Source organism: Lethenteron reissneri, chromosome 10, assembly GCF_015708825.2.
Source record: "Lethenteron reissneri isolate LAM-NWPU_2019-01 chromosome 10, ASM1570882v1, whole genome shotgun sequence".
Classification (NCBI taxonomy): domain Eukaryota; kingdom Metazoa; phylum Chordata; class Hyperoartia; order Petromyzontiformes; family Petromyzontidae; genus Lethenteron; species Lethenteron reissneri.
In genome coordinates this window covers 147,619-161,574 of record NC_083788.1, presented here as the reverse complement: position 1 = coordinate 161,574, position 13,956 = coordinate 147,619, and the positions used below count along the sequence as shown (strand labels likewise).

At 57.5% G+C, this 13,956-nt stretch overlaps 1 long non-coding RNA gene across 2 annotated transcripts in view; it reads right to left on the bottom strand.

The window, feature by feature from the left end:
* Positions 1-13,420, bottom strand: part of LOC133340777 (uncharacterized) — a 30,064-nt gene extending 16,644 nt beyond the window's left edge. Inside the window, exons 1-3 of one of the 2 annotated variants that reach the window (XR_009754941.1) lie at positions 13,346-13,420; positions 11,886-11,952; positions 11,110-11,212 (exon numbers count right to left, since the gene is read on the bottom strand). This is a non-coding gene — a long non-coding RNA (uncharacterized LOC133340777). Of the gene's footprint in view, positions 1-11,109; positions 11,213-11,885; positions 11,953-13,321 lie in introns of both variants that reach the window. The other variant, XR_009754940.1, reaches the window with a different exon arrangement.
* Positions 13,421-13,956: the final 536 nt, after the last annotated feature.

The window sequence follows — 13,956 nt, the reverse complement described above, 5'->3', positions numbered from 1 at the left end:
CAATGTCGTCCATGATACAGGCCTTTTGGGATAGATCGCGTAAACATCTAAATGTGTCGTTAACCCCGCCACCACCACCCGACACAGCTGTGGAGGCTGATGCCCCCTCCCCGCGAGCGGGCGGGGCGCGAAGTCCGCCCCCTCCACCCGGCCCCCTCCTCGGCCGCGTCTCGCTGGGCCCCCCGGGCCCCCGCCGATCGGGGGGGGGACCGCCCCCCCCCGATCGGCGCCTGTCAGACACCGCCTAGGGGGTTATTGCGCATGCGCCCCCCATAACACGTGCGCCCCCCACAACACACGCCCCCCACAACACGTGCGCCCCCCACAACACGCGTGCCCCCCACAACACGCGTGCCCCCCACAACACGCGCGCCCCCCACTACACGCGCGCCCCCCACTACACGCGTGCCCCCTACAACACGTGCGCCCCCCCACAACACGCGTGCCCCCCACAACACGCGTGCCCCCCACAACAAGCCCGCCTGCACTCGCGAACCGCGCCGATCACGTAACACTTTCAATCTCCGCTCACAGCTGTCGGGATCTAATTAATGACTTTGCGCACTCACGCAACGTCCCCCACCCCCGGCCGGGCGTGGTGCTGACCACCCACCCCCTCGTGTGCCGTGCTGGCCTTCAGAGGTGCTCGCTAACAACACTTGCCCCAACAGTCTGTTAAGGCTATACGGGGGGGGGGGGGTCTTTGTCTTTGTGGATGAGTGAGTGTGATTGTGGAATTCTTCGGGTCTCAGCTCAATGGAGTTCACTCGGGGAATGAACTTTTTCGGATTCTGAAATAAACGTGTGCGTGTGTTTAGTGGGGTGCATGTGAGTGTTTAGTGGGGGTGCATGTGAGTGTTTAGTGGGGGTGCATGTGCGTGTTTAGTGGGGTGCATGTGAGTGTTTAGTGGGGGTGCATGTGAGTGTTTAGTGGGGGTGCATGTGAGTGTTTAGTGGAGGTGTGCGTGAGTGTTTAGTGGAGGTGTGCGTGTGTTTAGTGGGGGTGCATGTGCGTGTTTAGTGGGGGTGCATGTGAGTGTTTAGTGGGGGTGCATGTGAGTGTTTAGTGGGGGTGCGTGTGTTTAGTGGGGGTGCATGTGAGTGTTTAGTGGGGGTGCATGTGTGTTTAGTGGGGGTGCATGCGAGTGTTTAGTGGGGTTGGCGTGTGTGTGTTTAGTGGGGGTTCATGTGAGTGTTTAGTGGAGGTGCATGTGAGTGTTTAGTGGAGGTTCCATGTGAGTGTTTAGTGGGGGTGCATGTGAGTGTTTATTGGGGGTGTGCGTGTGTTTAGTGGGGGTGTGCGTGTGTTTAGTGGGGGTGCATGTGAGTGTTTAGTGGGGGTACGTGCGTGTGTTTAGTGGGGGTGCATGCGTGTGTTTAGTGGGGGTGCATGTGTGTTTAGTGGGGGTGCATGTGAGTGTTTAGTGGGGGTGCATGTGAGTGTTTAGTGGGGGTGAGTGTTTAATGGGGGTGCATGTGAGTGTTTAGTGGGTGTGCATGTGCGTGTTTAGTGGGGGCGCATGTGAGTGTTTAGTGGGGGTGCATGTGCGTGTTTAGTGGGGGTGCATGTGCGTGTTTAGTGGGGGTGCATGTGCGTGTTTAGTGGGGGTGCATGTGCGTGTTTAGTGGGGGTGCATGTGAGTGTTTAGTGGGGGTGCATGTGCGTGTTTAGTGGGGGTGCATGTGCGTGTTTAGTGGGGGCGCATGTGCGTGTTTAGTGGGGGTGCATGTGCGTGTTTAGTGGGGGTGCATGTGCGTATTTAGTGGAGGTTAATGTGCGTGTTTAGTGGGGGTGCGTGTGCGTGTTTAGTGGAGGTGCGTGTGCGTGTTTAGTGGGGGTGCGTGTTTAGTGGGGGTGCATGTGCGTGTTTAGTGGGGGTGCATGTGCGTGTTTAGTGGGGGTGCATGTGCGTGTTTAGTGGGGGTGCATGTGCGTGTTTAGTGGGGGTGCATGTGAGTGTTTAGTGGGGGTGCATGTGCGTATTTAGTGGAGGTTAATGTGCGTGTTTAGTGGGGGTGCGTGTGCGTGTTTAGTGGAGGTGCGTGTGCGTGTTTAGTGGGGGTGCATGTGAGTGTTTAGTGGGGGTGCGTGTGCGTGTTTAGTGGGGGTGCGTGTGCGTGTTTAGTGGAGGTGCGTGTGCGTGTTTAGTGGGGGTGCGTGTGAGTGTTTAGTGGGGGTGCATGTGCGTGTTTAGTGGTGGTGCATGTGAGTGTGGAGGTGTGCAAGGAGAGAGCAGCGCCGGCCGAGTTTCTCCGCTACGGTTGCACCACAGGAACATTCTGTGGAAACTATTGCCAGTGATGATTGTTGACAACAATTGCTATGAAATCTTCGCAGTCGATCACAGCCTATGAGGTGTGGTCTTGGTCGTGAAGTCTGTTGCGCTGACGCTACCGACGGCAGTATCGTGTCACATTGACCAATCACCACCATGGGCCTAAATGTCAAATATATTGAACGATTGGAAATAATAACTTCTCACGCATGCAACTCGGCGCTTTTATCAGGTGCGTATCGCGTGGCGTGATTACCAATCGTGCAGTTAGGGTCGAAGCTAGTTTTGTTTTGTTTATTAAAGTTGGGGCCTGGTCCGGTCGGCCCAAGTGCGTGTCGAGTCCAGGCTCTGCTCGGTTCGGGGTACTGCTGGTGCCACCACGCTTGTGAAGCCAGCACTGGTGTCTCTCCGCAGCTCGAGCGAGCGCTACGAGGAGGAGATGACAGTGCGAGCCCGAGGCTCTAGTCAACTCCGGCAGGCGGCTGGTACAGAGGTACGAGCAGGAGAAGAGCCGTCTCGCCGACGGGCTGCTCCACCCACGCTTGCACGGATGGCCGGATGACGTCGCGGTCACCGAACGGCCAAACCACCAACCCGACGAACGACCCCCACCCGACCGCCAGCCCACGGGTACCCCCACCGAGTAAATGACCCAACATGCATCATCCTGACACACTGACCAAATAACTTACAGACCGATAATTCGCCACCCCATCCTATGACCCAATAAAATACTTTCGCAACAATATATATGAACCCGACACCCGACTTGCCCACCCTCTGACTCTATAAGACACCGAGGCCAATACAATACACCGACTTGGTGAAACTCTGACCCATCAATCGACCCATTTGACTTCGAGCCTATCCACCGGATCACCAGCTGACCTACTGATCCAATAAACACTCTAACCTGGTAACTTACTGCCAAAATACTGATCCACCAAATGACCCTATAACCTTGCCAGCTAGGCTCAGACTCACGACCAGCTGATCTAATAATCCAAAAACCCACTGTCCCACCAGGCTATCCCCGCTATGAAGGAGGGACCGGTATTATAAATTAATGTTGTGTTTTTGTTCCGCGTTTAGGCACCACTGCCATTACTTGGCCATAAACGTGTTTAAGCCCAGGAGTGTCTGTGCACTCATCTTTCCCAAATGGAAGCTGCTCGTGGTAGAGGCAACATGTCACGTCTGGCAACGCAAAACTAGTTTAGCACCAATGGATTTGACTTAAACCACTCGTGCACAAGACCAGTTGAAAAATTATCCTGACATTTTTATAAATTAATACACACCGTGACGTACGTGCATTACACATAGTTATGTTCTCCTGTAAACGAGGGCTACTCCTTGGAAAATGCGCACAACGCACGCTGCGCTCCCACGGTTTCATCTTTATGTAGTGGTGGTGTTGACGTGCGCCGACAGTGATGGAACGGGGTTGGGCACGCGATGTGGGCGTGGTATGGACGCGCGCGCCGGTGGTAAGGCGCGCTGACACAAGCTGGGAAAAGAGGATCGTAGCGAGTGCGCAGTGATTGGTCAGATAAGATGGGTGCTCTCAGCGACGTCCGCAGGAGGGGCATAAAGGGAGACGCGCGAGAGTACTCGTGGTCAGTGTTAACGAGTTGAAGACCGAACACGGGGTGGAGGAGGTAGTGGCCCGAGACCCCTAGTCCCGCCGTCCTTGTGAGGACCGGGGCCCTGTGTGGCTCGGAGCCGAGACTGGGGAACCCGTAGTCCGACGCCCGTGTGGGTCGGGGCGGTGGTACCCAGAGCCGAGACGGGCACCCCGGCTGGGTGTGTCCCGGAAGGCTACGGGGCGTAAGAGCCCGTGTCAGTATAGCTGAGTGGGTGTTAGTCACCCGAGTAGCTAAGTGGGTGTTAGTCACCCTGGTAGCTGAGTGGGTGTTAGTCACCCGAGTAGCTGAGTGGGTGTTAGTCACCCGAGTAGCTGAGTGGGTGTTAGTTACCCTGGTAGCTGAGTGGGTGTTAGTCACCCGAGTAGCTGAGTGAGGTGTTAGCCACCCGTGTAACGAAGTGGGTGTTAGTCATCCGTGTAACTATAAGTTGGTGGAATAAAAGAGTGTGCTACCCGTGAAGTCGTCTCCCGCCGAGTTACTACTCTACAACTGGCGTCAGAAGTAAACCTGTCTTCAAGGAGAATGGACACAAGGAAGACTTCTCGTTCCCACGTGCAAGATCGGGGAGACGACGGCGTACCGGAGACACCACCCTCGGGAGGAGAGGACGAGGAGTTGCCGCCGATGCAGCACTTCGCGGAAATGGCCGATGCTCCGCTTGCCTCCGACACCAGCCTGCAGGACGCACACTCCCGCCTGGCGGAGTTGCTGCTCGCCGCCGCTGCGATCTTTGCGGAAATCTCCGTTCCAGCAGGCGGAGGAACGGCTGCGGGGTTGGAGGAGGCGGCGCGGCTGGAGGGATCCCGCCATAAGGCGTTTCGCGCCAAAAGTTTTGGAGTTGGCGCCATTTTTGAGGGTCCGCCACCGGTTGGCGGGAAACGCGGACACCACGTGGCCAGAGATCTCCACACAGCGCAGCCCGCGTCATCGGCGAGCGCCGGAGCTCTCCATTTTGCGCCTGCAGACGGAGCCGACATTTTCTACAACCACAGCGGCGCGCGGGAAAATCGTTCCAACGACGACGACGACGATCGAGTCCTCCAGCAACGATTGCCCGCGCTGTCGGTGTTCAAGGCGGACGGGGGCGACTGGGGAGCCTTCCAGCGACGGTTCATCGCGCATCAAGAAATGTCGGGGTGGTCCGACACCACTGCCCTGCGCGCGCTGCCAGCGATGCTCGACGACGACGCGCTTGCGGCCTTCACATCTGCCCCGAGGTCGTCCCGCTCAACGCTCCAGGCCGCGCTACACCTGATGGCCAAGGTGTTCGGGCCACCCTCGACCTGTCGCCACCAGTTCTACGATCGGCGGAAGGTGGTTGGAGAAACAACGCTCGCCTATCGCACGGCGCTGCTCGCCCTGGCGGACTCAGCTTTTCCCCGCATGGACAAGGAGGGGAAGGACGCCATGGTGACGGAGCAGCTGCTGGCGTTGGCTCACGGATTGGGAGTTCCCATTAATACGGCGGACGAAATGGACATCTGCTCCCTGGGGATTGCCACGAGTATTCACGCTTACGAGGTCCTAAAGCGGAAGCCGACGGTCGTCTGCGCATCGGTGGAGAACGGGGCACCGGCCGCCACGATCATCGGACCTCAGCCTGCTGTGCCTCGGGAGGAGGCCTTCGCTGGTTCAAGGCCGGGGGAGTGGAGAACGGGAGGTCGTTCGCCCACACGTTCCTCCCGCAAGCTGGAGCAACCGAAACCTGCGACGTCCCTCGTCGTCTGCTACAACTGCGGCCTTCGGGGCCACGTCGCGTCCGGGTGCCGGGCCCCGCGTCAACGCACCGCGGGACCACGTCCGGACGACGACCAGGGCCTCAAGACATCCCAGCTGAACCCGGCAAGTCGCGGCACCTCACACGTTCGGTCCACACGCACGGCACGTTCGGGTTGCCGCTTAGCGGTGGGGGGACCGTGTATGGGCACCGGGGGTTCGGTTCGGCGAGAGGGGTCCGCGTACGGCCCGAATGCAGTCGAGTGGTCCGAATTGGCCCACAGGATAGTGGCTGCGTCGGCCGGGTCGTCCGTGGTAACGGGGTACATTGACGGGGTTGAGGTCCGGGTGCTCGTGGACACGGGTGCGTCGGCCACTATCATTTCGGACCTTATTTATAACATTCTTCCCGTCCAATGTCGACCCCTTCTGCCGGTGGACGTACCATTTTACGCGGCGAACGGGGGATCTTTGGGAATCATCGGCCAGATTCGGGCGAATATTTGTATTGGCGACATTAAATTGGCGGGTCCTATTTTTGTATCATCATCGTTGGCCGTTCCTTGTTTACTAGGCACGGACTTTCTGTCTAAAATGCCCATCAAAATTCTCATAGACCAGGCCTGCATTGAGCTTCCGTCGGGACGGCAGGTTGAGTTTTTGAAGAGTCCTAATAAGATACGCACGGCTTGTGCGACGGTGCAGGCGCTGGCAACCCGGACTGTACGGGTGCCCCCGGGATCGCAAATGTTGGTACCCCTTCGGTTGAGAAAACCCCTTGGGGCGGATGCGGGGGCACAGGGAGTTCTGTTGGGGCCGTCTAACAGGGCTAAAGGGGACCTCGACTTAGCGGTGGCCCAGACCATGGTGAGAGGGGACAGTGAGCCGTTCGTTGTGGTCCTGAATACGGGGTCGCGGCCGGCCGTGATTACGCAGGGAACGGTGCTGGCTCACGCCGCGCCGCTACCCATCGAGGAACAGCTCGTTGCTCACGCCGATTCAAGTGCCGATACGCATCCCCGAAGTGAGGAGGGGACAGAGTGGTTGGACTCGTTGTGTGCCGGGTCCAGTACCTTGTCCAGTGTGCAGTTGGGTGCATTGAGGGGCTTGCTACTCGAGTTCGCTGACGTGTTTAGCAGGCACAAGTACGATATTGGCTGCACAGACCTGTTGCGCCACCACATAGCTACTGGGGACGCGGCCCCTATTCGACAGAATCCCTTCCGGCTCAGTCCAGCCGAGAAGGAGCATGTGCAGTCGGCGGTAAATGACATGTTGGCGGCCGACATCATTGCGCCCTCTTCCAGTCCGTGGGGTGCTCCTATCGTCTTGGTTAAAAAACAGGATGGATCCCTGCGGTTCTGTGTCGATTTCCGCCGCCTAAACAAAATATCAATGGCCGATGCGTATCCGCTCCCCAGGATGGATGAGTCGCTGGATGCCTTGGCAGGAGCACAGTTTTTTTCGACGCTCGATTTGCTTTCGGGATTTTGGCAATTGCCCCTCGATGACGAATCAAAACCAAAAACCGCTTTCCGGACACCGGGAGGCCTATTTGAGTTCAACCGATTGCCCATGGGTTTACATTCCGCTCCTGCCACGTTCCAGAGGCTCATGGAATTGGTTTTGTCAGGCCTCCAATGGGACACCTGTTTGATTTACCTCGATGATATCATCGTTTTCAGCCGGACTTTTGAGGAGCACCTCCAGCGACTGAGAGCAGTGTTCCTCAGGATGCGTTCCGCTAAGTTAAAAAATTTAAACCGGCTAAATGTTTTCTGCTTCGGGAATCGGTCAGGTATTTGGGCCATATCGTTAGCCGTTCGGGGATCTCGACGGACCCTGCTAAGACGCAATGCGTCGGCTCATGGCCAACGCCGACCTCTGTTACTGAAGTCCGCAGCTTCATAGGATTTGCCTCCTATTACCGTCATTTTGTCAAGCAGTTTGCCACCATAGCCAGGCCCCTGCACGCTTTGACGGCTAAAGGGGTGCGGTTTCACCGGGGGCCAGAGGAGGAGGCCGCGTTCTGCTCCCTTCGTGACGCCTTGGTGCAGGCTCCCCCCTTGTGTTACCCCGATTTCACGCAACCGTTTGTGCTCGACACGGATGCCAGTAACACGGGTATCGGGGGAGTGCTCTCACAGGTGGTCGGGGGGGTCGAACGGGTGGTCGCCTATGGTAGCAGGGTTCTGTCCCCCGCGGAACAACGCTACTGCGTGACACGGCGTGAATTGCTGGCGATTGTGTTTTTTATACAGCAATTCAGGCCGTATCTGTATGGCCGTCACTTTACGGTTCGCACGGACCATGCGGCTCTCCAATACGCTATGCGGGTGGCGCAGCCATCCGGCCAATTGTCCCGATGGTTGGAGGTCCTTCAGGACTACCAATTCACGACGATTTACCGCAAGGGGTTGCGCCACTCGAATGCGGATGCATTGTCACGGTTGCCGCCGCGTACGGAATGCGCTTGTCTGTTAGGATCGGCGCGGTGTAAACCCTCTGTCGCTGTCCCCGCGGAAGTGGTGCTCGCTGCCACGGATACTACGGGGGTCGACGCCCCCACGGGGAGGGACTCGCTGTTAGCATTGCCTCTCATCGAGTGGGGCCGTCTGCAAATGGCCGACAGCTCCCTACTCGCGCTACGTCGGAAGGTTGACGATCCCGAGGGTGGGGAAACGCGGGTCGGTTCCTGGGTGTGCAGACAGGGCCTCTTGATGAAGTGGGACAACATGTCCCGGCGTCACATGCTTGTGGTGCCATTTGCTGTACGGGGTAGGGTCGTCCTGGCTGCCCATGAACGACTCATGCATCTGGGGTTTCACAAAACGCTCGCCCTCATTCAGCGAGACTACTATTGGCCGGGGATGGGCAACGACGTGGCGAACATTCTTAAGGGATGTGTAGGGTGCGCCCAAAGAAAACCGCCACCAATAGCGGCTAATCCACCGCTGCAATCCATTCAGGTTTCGCGCACGAACGAATTGGTCGCGCTGGACATCTTGGGGCCCTTTCCCGCTACGCCTCGGGGAAATAAGTTCCTGCTGGTTGGCGTAGAGTACTTCACCCGCTGGCCCATGGCGTGGCCACTCGCCAACCAGTCGGCTGCGGCAGTGGCGGACGCCTTTGTCCAAGGTTATGTTTTGGACAAAGGCGCCCCCGAACGCTTGCTGACGGATCAAGGGAAACATTTTTCGAGCGTTTTGTTGCGCGAGGTGTGCGACCTGTTGGGTACAAAGAAAGTACGTACCTCCCCGTACCACCCGCAGACTGATGGTATGGTTGAACGTCTGAACAGGACGATTACGTCTATGCTGTGCCAACAGGTATGCGACGACCAGGTGGATTGGGACTTACAGGTACCGGGGGTACTAGCGGCCTATCGGATGGCACCTCATGCGGCGACGGGGTTTTCTCCATTTTTTCTGATGTATGGGCGGGAGGCCGATCCGGCCATGGACGTCCAACTGGGGATTTCCCAGCCACGTGAAAAATCTAAATTGGCAGACCATATCAAGTTTAACATCGCCAAATTGGCTGAAGCGCGGGAGGCTGCGAGACTGAATTCGCGGTCTCGGCAGATCGCGAACGAGCGATTGCACGGACGGAAGGTACATACGCACAATTGGGAACCGGGCGATAAGGCCTGGCTGCATTGTCCACACGCACCGTTGGCTACGTCCCCCAAACTGTTGAGACCATGGAGGGGACCGGTGGAAATTGTGCGGGTTGCACGACCCCAGAGTATACAGATTAAATGGGGAAAACGCCGTTGGTACGTGCACCCCTCCCGACTGAAACCCTACGCGGCGCCGCGTGACCCCGGGTTGTGCCGTGACGACCGAGCGTGTGATGTGACCGTCGACTCGGGGAGGGATGTGTCGCAGGCTGATCCTCACGTGTCTCCACCTGACCCACCCCCAGGTGTCTCGGACCTGACGGCTGTTGACCGTCGGGAACCGGAACCCCGCGGCTCGCGCGGAGCCCCGATGCCTGGCCCATGCCTTCCTGAACTGCCGGCGCCACCGGATGGCCAACCGCGCCTGGTGCCGTACGACGGACCGGCAAGGCGGACTCGGGCTAGGACGCAACACTTTTCATGAAAAAAAAAAAAATTTCTTTTTTTGTTTAAAACCCGACCTCGCCGCCGGGTCCCCCCCCTCTGCCGGGGTAATGTCCCGTTCAAGGGACGCTCGGACACATTGGGACGCTGCACGAGTCGGAGAGAAAAGAAGAGAAAATGAATAAAGAATTTTTTTTATTGTTACTCTTTCCGCATACACATTATCGTTGCCACTCGCCGGATTGTGCATATTGTTCTTGTTGTGGGTGTGGCGGTTGCTGGGTTTTGCAGATTGCGGTGTTCATGTTGTGTTGTTAGGGTTTTGTTGTTATGTTACGGGGCACACATAGGGGTGAAGGGGTGTTGTATATTTTATTAGCAGCCAGGTCGGCTGCGAGCTATGTGGTAGGGGGTGATGTAGTGGTGGTGTTGACGTGCGCCGACAGTGATGGAACGGGGTTGGGCACGCAATGTGGGCGTGGTATGGACGCGCGCGCCGGTGGTAAGGCGCGCTGACACAAGCTGGGAAAAGAGGATCGTAGCGAGTGCGCAGTGATTGGTCAGATAAGATGGGTGCTCTCAGCGACGTCCGCAGGTGGGGCATAAAGGGAGACGCGCGAGAGCACTCGTGGTCAGTGTTAACGAGTTGAAGACCGAAGACGGGGTGGAGGAGGTAGTGGCCCGAGACCCCTAGTCCCGCCGTCTTTGTGAGGACCGGGGCCCTGTGTGGCTCGGAGCCGAGACTGGGGAACCCGTAGTCTGACGCCCGTGTGGGTCGGGGCGGTGGTACCCAGAGCCGAGACGGGCACCCCGGCTGGGTGTGTCCCGGAAGGCTACGGGGCGTAAGAGCCCGTGTCAGTATAGCTGAGTGGGTGTTAGTCACCCGAGTAGCTAAGTGGGTGTTAGTCACCCGAGTAGCTGAGTGGGTGTTAGTCACCCGAGTAGCTGAGTGGGTGTTAGTCACCCTGGTAGCTGAGTGGGTGTTAGTCACCCGAGTAGCTGAGTGAGGTGTTAGTCACCCGTGTAACGAAGTGGGTGTTAGTCATCCGTGTAACTATAAGTTGGTGGAATAAAAGAGTGTGTTACCCGTGAAGTCGTCTCCCGCCGAGTTACTACTCTACATTTACATGTCACAGCGATCTGCAGGTTCTGCGCTTGTTTAGCTTGAGGCTGTAGTCATCGCCGCGATGCCACGAGGGAGTCTGCTGAGTGAGCTCCTGCGCCCCGTTATCAATCAAAGTCCCCCATGCAACTTGGCCACCTGGATATCACTCATGCATCATGGCCACTATGAAATCTTCAATGAATCATGGCCACTGTGACATCCACCATGCAACATGGCCATCGTGATGTTCCACCATTCACCATGGCCCTCTGTGACATCCCTCATTCCTGTTCTTACCTTGCGGTGATTTGATGCAGATGGAGGCGGTGCCCTCTGAGGACAGCGCCCTCCACGTGGTACAAAATTCGCCCTCATTCCTCGCCTCTCCAGATTGGCTCATCTACACACACTCAAAGACAAAGGTCCACCACATAGGCTTTAGCAAGATGTGGGGGATAGTGCAAGCGGCGAGCACTGAGCCAGGATCTCTGAGATCCTGGGCTCCACATTCAGGAGGGTCCTGCTGAGATGTCAGTTCTCAGCGTTCGGATATTTGGCCAATGTCAGATGTCACACTTGGATTAACAATGAGACACGTGTGTATTTAAAGGACACACGCAGGTTAATGGCATCCTTCAAACTGTTAAGAGAAGTAGGGCTGGGCCAGGACATGCCACGGCCACGAGGAACAACGATGGCTGATGGTCAAGAACAATAACGGAGGTGCAGCCAAGTATCGGAACACGTCTGAGAGGACGGCTGCTAGAAAGATGGAGCGACAAAATCGGTGCTTGGTGGATTATTCCATCGCATGATCGTGAGGGGTAGCAGGGTCTCAAGGAAGGAGGTCTTCATCCAGTAGTGGATAGATAAAAGTACAGTAGATTATTAAAACGTAGAAAGGCAGGTACACAGAGAGGATCTTGGGGAGATACTCTGATAGATGCACACACACTCAGGCAGCCAAGCAGATGCACACTTAGGTGTATGGATAGGTGACAGGTAGCCACACGCGGAGTGGAGAGCACACGTCCATTAATACTTCACCACACGAGTCGTAGAGCCACACGTACCTCCATGGTGGCCAATTGCAGAGCAGGGTGCACAGAACTAACAGCGTCTCTCGCGCAGTCCAGGTCTCTGTGTGCGAAGCAGGAGACGAAGCCGAGGATCACATAGAGTCGAGGGGGTGTGACGGCACCCACATCTCAACACGAGTCAAGTCACAATGCGGACTCACACCATGAACCCACATCATCAACACAGACTCACATCATCACCAATCACTCACAACACGAAACACAAAAACAACAACCGACATTCGCCACTTAGTAGCGATGATGTCACCACGGCGCCTTTGCCAGGCCAGGTGCACTTTCAGGCCACACGACGTGTCGAAGGCTCGCTGACAAGACGTCACGAGACAGACCCAAGTTCCAAAGGTTGGCTGAGATGATTGGTAGATACACCAGCTGTATGCACAACTGTGACAACTTACCGAATTTTATCCGCCACTCGTTGTGAGCGTCACTCCTCTGCCCTCAGTTGTTGTAGGAGGCAGTCTGCCTCCAACTGTCCAGTAGCCTCCTTCACGAGCTTCCTCGTGAATGATGCTATTTACACCGCTGGTACCAGTCTTTCACAAGTCTACTCAACTCAATATCCTCCCATACAGCATCAGTCCATATTTTCGACAGCCCATGTCGTGGCCGTTTAGCCCCCTTTATGCGGCCAAAAAGAAACTGCTTGGGTATGCGGGCTGCAAGACCCAGCCAACGCAGCCTTGCCTGCCGGAGGAGCTTACTGGTGGGAATGTGTCCAGATCCTTCAAGGATTTGTGAGCTCCTCACACAATCCAGCTAGGTTAAACCCAGGATGGCTCGTTGGAACCACCACCGACACCACCACCAACACCACTAACACCATCAACATCACCACCAACAACACCAGTACCACCACCAACAAGAATATCACCATCATCAACACCGTCACCAGCACCACCAACAACACCAACAGCACCACCGCCAACAACACCAACAGCACCACCATCAACACCAACAACACCACCATCAACACCACCATCAACACCACCATCAACACCACCACCATCAACACCACCAACAACACCACCACGAACAACAAATATAAATATCCTCCTTATAGCTGAAATAAACTGTTGGGGCAAGTGCTGTTAGCCAGCATCACCTATGAAGGCCGGAACAGCACACGAGGGCGTGGGTGGCCAACACCGCGCCCGGCCGCCTTTGTCTCCGAGTGGCGATATTTACACACCACACCAGGTACTCATTTGAGGCTGAGTCGACCTAGGGGAGGCCCAGGACCGGTTCATATAATCGTCACTGGTGTTGACCTTGAGCGGGAATCCAATTCTGGGTCACCGGGTTCATAGCGCAGCGCGTTAACCACTCCACACACACACAGACTCACACACGGATGCAAACACACACGGACTCACACAAACACAGACTCACACCACCGCACCACCCACCCACAGCGAGGATCCACTCCTCACCTTCGCCAGAGTTTCTCCCCGCCTCTCTCACGGACCAACTGCCAGGGGGAAGCGCGTGGCTCGAGACGAGGGGGCGGTACCAGGTGACCACGCCCACCGAGACGTGGAGCCCTGAGCCCCTCGCCCCGCCCCCCCCCCATGCCCACCCCCTCGCCCCGCCCCCTCTCCCCCTCCCCTCCCCCCGCCCCCTCTCCCCCGCCCCTCGCCCCGCCCCCTCTCCCCCGCCCCTCGCCCCGCCCCCTCTCCCCCGCCCCCTCTCCCCCGCCCCTCCCCCCGCCCCCTCTCCCCCGCCCCCTCTCCCCCGCCCCTCCCCCCGCCCCCTCTCCCCCGCCCCTCCCCCCGCCCCCTCTCCCCCGCCCCCTCTCCCCCGCCCCCTCTCCCCCTCCCCCCGCCGAGGCTGGGGCGAGTGGAGGCAGCGCTGTGCATTGTGGGTGGCGGGCGGCTGATTCGGATTCCCGCTCGCGGCCACCGTCGCTGCTGAAGCGGCGGCTCGCTGGCTGGTCCTCCTCTACATCGACTCAGCCCGAACAAGGTGAGAACCTTGCACGGTGTGGACACATCAGCAGTGGCGGTGGTGGAGAGGGGAGGCAGAGGAGGCGCCTGGCTCACAG